Raw genomic sequence first — 6000 nt, forward strand, 5'->3', positions numbered from 1 at the left:
CAGCACAACATCCTGCAGTGTTACACACAGCCACCTTTACCAAAGAATGATCACATGTCACAAAATTGAAGGACAAGAGCATGTCTCTTTAAAGGAACTGAAGTCAAACTCAGTTTTTGGAAGGATTTTTATTAAACCTGATTGAACATTTAAATCTCAGAGCATAATCTTTGCTTTTTTAAACAAAGTGTGTGGGAAACATCCCACATCTTGCTAAAGGTTCAGTTCAGTCTGATACATAGAGCCAAAGGTCAAGCAAACATCACACTTTCCATTCACTTCTACAAAGGGCTGACATCACATTTCTTCAGGATTTAAAGTATTTTACAAATTGTTTGTAAAATCATTTGTCACGTTAAAGAACTGAACAATAAATGTCATTGTATGCAATAAGAGTGAAGCCTGTGAGAGCAGATTTAGCTTTGGAGGGCAGTTTATGTGCTTTCTAAATTCTGGGAGCACTTTGGGAGACTGCTCCCAGATGGTGAGAGTGAGCATATCTGGAATGCACTGTTTAGATTTTGGAATCCTTGGGAGAGAATCTGTGGTTTCACTAATACTTGGCTTGTGTTGTTGGTGTACAGTAAGCAATTCAAAAGTTACTTATGTATTGTTGTTGACGACCTGAATGGTATTCAAATCTGCCAGGTTGCCTTCAACAGTGTGAATGCATCTATTGTAAATATTTGGAAGATTCCAGAATTTCCCAGTGCTTGGCAAATTCAGGGGGGACAAAAAAATCACATTGAGTAATTTGAAATTAAGAATCCAAGAGGATGTAACCACTGAAGTATTCAATTCAAATAGTTCAATGGAGTGCTCACATTTAAAATACCTGTTATCCATAGGAATGGATGGACTGACAGAATTGGGACCAAATTCCTGGCTGGGGAGTGTGAAATGTGCTTTGATAAAGTCACCTGCATTTACCAACAATAATTTGGCAAGCTCGGAAATTTAAAAAACAATTCGAGCTTCATTGCTGCTCCAGTCGGGTCACAAGCTCTGTGAAAAAATAACAATGTTCAGGTTTATTGCATACACTCTGAAACACGTGTTCCTTCTGCAGATCCTGCAAGTTTCCCCAATGAGCATAGTCCATCGAAATGATGTTGCTTACTTTGGCCAACTCATTTCTTTCCGAGCCTCTATAACCTGAAGACTGACCAGAAGCAATTACTCCACATATGTGGGAACATTACCGACGAGGATTTTTTTCTTTCAGAATTGACTTCCATATATTCAAAGTCCAGAAAAAATAAAAAGCTTGTTACCTTTTATAGAGGAATGATTCAGTGGGAGTAAAACGCCAACCTTTTCTTGCTTAATAATCAAGCTACCTAAATTTTAAAAATGAACACTTCTTAATAGTTCGCAAGATCCTAATGAAATATTTTATGTGAAACAAATCACATGATACATAGTTATTCAGATAACAAAACAAGTTTGTTCATTGAAGAACCCAGAGGAAAAGGTCATGAAACAATGTGAGTTTGATATACCTTGTTAGAAACGAAAATCGCTTCTTAATAATCGCTCGAGACAAATTCAGGAAAACAAAGGTTTATTTACAAGTCTGCAGAGTTGGGCACCCTTCTGAGAAAAAGGCGCGCCGAGGCTTACAAAGTTTCTCATTATATACAGCACAAGTCCCTCCCCTCCTTGGCTCTAACGAGCCACGAAGTTCACATTCTTAAACCGTCATTATTCTCCATTTTGAACCCTTATCACAAAGTCTGCAACAAATGTCTCCAGAGTTGTTGTGTTTTTTACCCTGTAGTCTTATCAGTCAAAGACTTATTCTTCTCTGTCTGTGCGAGCGGTCTTATCAATCTGTAGCAGATGTCTCTGTATCAATCTGTAGCAGATGTCTCTCGAGTTGTTTTTCTATCCTGCAGTCTTATCAGTCAAGGACTCATTCTTCCCTGTCTGTGTTAATGGTTTCATCAATCAAGGACTTGTTTTTACTCTGCTCACAAAATGTCAGCATTTGCACAATTTAAATTATCCTACTTTTGAGTATACAAAATGTTTTAGAAAAGAAGCAAAAGCCTTGTCTTTTATTATATAGCAGCCTGTTGGGTCAGGCACATCTTAATTGTTTGAACCGAAATTGCCTCTCACAATTCCACCCTTTCTCTTTTTAAGATAAGCCTCCCCTCCTCAAGGGCCCGGGAAATCCTTGGTCTTTCGCAGCAACAGCACCTTAAGTTCCTGCGTCCCATGTTGTGGAACCGCCACTGCCTGGAGTTGGGAAATATTTTTCTGAATTAAAAACTGAATACAGGGGGTTAGGCAGGGTAATATGAGGAGAAGCATCACGCCCCCCCCCAACCGCCAGCAACGCCGTGCGCCACCAACTACCACCCAGGAGACCATCCCACCATCCGATGCCACTAAGAGGACGCCAAGATTGTACTGGCACATGGGCCAATTTCCGAATTTCATCGGAAATTTTCAAAACCGCTTTACCATTATCGTCAATTTCTAGACAGCAGTTAGTCAGGTTAAATTTCCCGCACACGCCCCCCTCCGAGGCCAACAGATACTCCAAGGCAAGTCGGTTTTGATATATAGCAGCCCTCATCTGATCCTGCTGCTTAGCCAGCAGCTCCAGGGCCAGGGCAGTCCGGTTAGTAATAACCTCTACGACTGCTTGGAGCCTGATAATTCGATTTAACATATAGACAGGAGTACGGTATCCCCATGATCCGTCCTGTGCCCATGTAGCTGGCCCGTAGTATTCAATAATCCGGGCCGGTGGCCACTCATCCCCCCAATCACCGACTTGGATATCCCTTGGCGACCTACGGAGGGAGTCAAAGAGTTTAATTCCCAAATCGTCGCCTTCCTCCCGGGGTAATAGGAAGAACGCAGGTCGTATTAGACCCAGGAAGCATACCCCAGCCCATCCCATGGGCAGTTTGGAGTATGCCTGATTACCACATATCCAAAATAGGCCATCTGGAGCAGGGCCTCCCTGCCTCACAACGTCATCCCACAGTTCCTTTACTCCACGGATGCCCTCATAAGGACCAGGACCACTGCAATTCCAGTAATCAGCCCCCAGCTCGTCAGAGGAGGAATCAGTACGTAATGGAACGCAATTTCCATGACCTCGGTTTGCAATGTACCAAGTAATATCCTCAGGCCACCATACTCGCGTGGTCGCATCCAATACATTCTGACAGTGACTAATCCCTACCTCCACGGTCCCCTTGCCTTCAACACAGAACTGGCCCTCAGGGCTGTTTGTCAGTCTCCACCCCTGGCATTTCCTTTCATTGACATGAGTCCAAGTGGTTTGCAGCAATTCCCATATGTCTAAGCTTTGACCAGTCCACGGCCATTGTTCCGACATATGCGGCCCCCCACAAACCCAGCAATTGCTAACATTTAAAACAGTGGCTATTCTAGAGGTGAGATCAATAAACAGGTTTTGTGTAACATCAGGGAGTTCAATCTTTTGTTCTACCTCTTTGTATACAGATGACACTTTAGAGGCCACGACCGTTCCCTGACGGTCTTGCTCTTTCCCCAACCCCCGATCAGTGTTCTGTATCTTGGCCTCCTTGCCTCTGTCAACCTGCTCCCTGAGCAATACGGAGGATAGGCCCCACCTCCCTGTTTTGCTAATACACACCCAGCGGTCATTTATAGGGCATCCACGGATTTTGCCACCGTATCCTTTATTATACACCTGATAATAGGGTCTTCCACCCTCCCAACATTCGTGTCGTGCACTCACATCGTAACACCAATCGTCCACATGGGAGTGAGACACAAATGATCCCGAGTAGATTCGAATCCCGAGCCTTACTGTAGTCCGACATTTGTCACATTTCCCCTCGCCCTCCCCCGCATACAGGAGTAAACTGATCAATATCCCCACCAATACAGTCCAAGTAGAGTTCATTATTGCTGTCTTTTCAGTTTTACCACCAACGGCTTGTCCCCTGGCCCGCATGTCCAAGTGCTTTCTTCTTCAGGCGGAACAGGCCCCTTTATCCTTGATGCGTGGACCCACCCTTTTTCTTTCGTCCGAACAGCTGCTTCAGTTGTTAACAGAACCAGGAACCTTCCCACCGCGGCTGGAGCTTTTCGGCCTTCCAGGTCTTAACAAGTACCCAATCTCCGGGCTCCACCTTATGCAGGAGGAAGTCGAGCGGCGGAGTCTGAGCCAGGAGACCTTTCCTCTGGAGTTCTGCAAAAGAACGGGATAAGGCCAGTAAATAGTTTCTGACAAATACAATTCCCCCTTGTAGAGTGGGACATCCATCAACCTTACTCCAATATGGTAATCCGAACAGCATTTCATAGGGGGAAACCCCGACATCCCGGCGAGGTGCCGTACGTATCCTCAATAGGGCAATGGGCAGGCACTTCGGCCAAGGTGACTTAGTTTCTAACACCAGCTTAGTCAATTGGGTCTTGAGCGTGCCATTCATTCTCTCAACCCGACACGAACTCTGAGGATGCCAGGGTGCATGGAATTTCCATTGGATACCCAGGGCAGTACAGATCAAATGGTGTAGCTTAGAAATAAAATGTATCCCACAGTCAGAGTCGATAGATTCCATTATGCGATATCTCGGGATTATGTTCTCTAACAACAGTCGGGCCACGGTTGGTGCATCGTCATTGGCAGTTGGGAAAGCCTCTACCCAGTGAGTGAAATGGTCTACTATTACTAGCAGATATTTCCATCTCTGTACTGGGGGTAATTCTGTAAAGTCGACTTGGATCCTCTGGAATGGCCTAATTGCGAGGGGCTGACCACCGGCTGGCATAGAACGCATGGCTTTCTGGTTAATACGCCGGCAAGTGGGGTATCCGACTACCTCTTGTTGGGTTAATGTGCATATCCCTCTGCATACATAGTCTCTCAGGAACGTGTCACACATGGCTTGCACCCCCCAGTGGGTCTGATGGTGTAATCGGTGCAGAATACCCCGGGTGATCTGTTTGTTAAGTACTTGTCTCCCATCAGGAACCGTCCACTTCCCGTTAGTATCTAGCCGGGCACCCAATTGATCCATTTTATCAATCTCCCCCTGGGTGAAGATGGGTTGTTTAGCGAGCCCTTCCCTCAACGGTATTAATGTTAAAAATTGGACGGATTTTTCGACCGCTGCCCGCTTGGCTTCCTCATCTGCCAGCCGGTTTCCCACCGCTTCTGGTGTCGACCCCTTCTGGTGACCGGGTACATGGACTACTGCGAGTTCCGTAGGTAATGCCAGGGCCTCCAACGTTAGGCTGATCATTTGTTCGTGAGCCAATTCTTTTCCCCGGGAAGTTATCAATCCTCTCTCTTTCCAGATTTTTCCGAAAGTATGAACGATTCCGTATGCATACTTTGAGTCAGTATATATGGTCCCCACTTTCCCTTCCAACAACTTCAGGGCCCTCTGGAGGGCGTACAACTCACAGGATTGGGCTGACAACTTCCCAGGCAGTCGTCCGGACTCAATCGTCCGTTTTGTTGCGCCATCTACGACAGCATAGCCACTGTACCGGATCCTACTGACGCACCGGGAGGATCCGTCGATGTACAGTTCCTGTCCCTCACCCAGCGGGGCCTCTTGCAGGTCCTCTCGGCTTTTGGTCTGCAGGGCTACAAATTCCACACAATCATGCTCCTGTCCTCCATCTGCAGGACATCCGTACAGAAACTGGGCAGGGTTGCAACTGAGATCTTTTGCAAAAGTAAGATCGTCTCCGGTCATCAAAATTGTCTCATACTTGAGGATACGAGAGTCTGTTAACCAGCGGTGAGCCTTCTGATCCAGTATGGTGCTAACTGAATGTGGGGAGTATACTATGATTCTTCCTCCAAAGGTAAGTTTCCGGGCCTCTTCTACTAACATTGCCGTAGCTGCCATTGCCTGTATACAGGTCGGCCATCCACAGGACACAGGGTCTAACATTTTTGACAAAAATGCAACCGGATGACGCTTCCCTGCACGCAGCTGGGAAAGCACACCCTGGGCAATTCCGCCG

Source organism: Chiloscyllium punctatum, chromosome 23, assembly GCF_047496795.1.
Source record: "Chiloscyllium punctatum isolate Juve2018m chromosome 23, sChiPun1.3, whole genome shotgun sequence".
NCBI classification, from domain to species: Eukaryota; Metazoa; Chordata; class Chondrichthyes; order Orectolobiformes; family Hemiscylliidae; genus Chiloscyllium; species Chiloscyllium punctatum.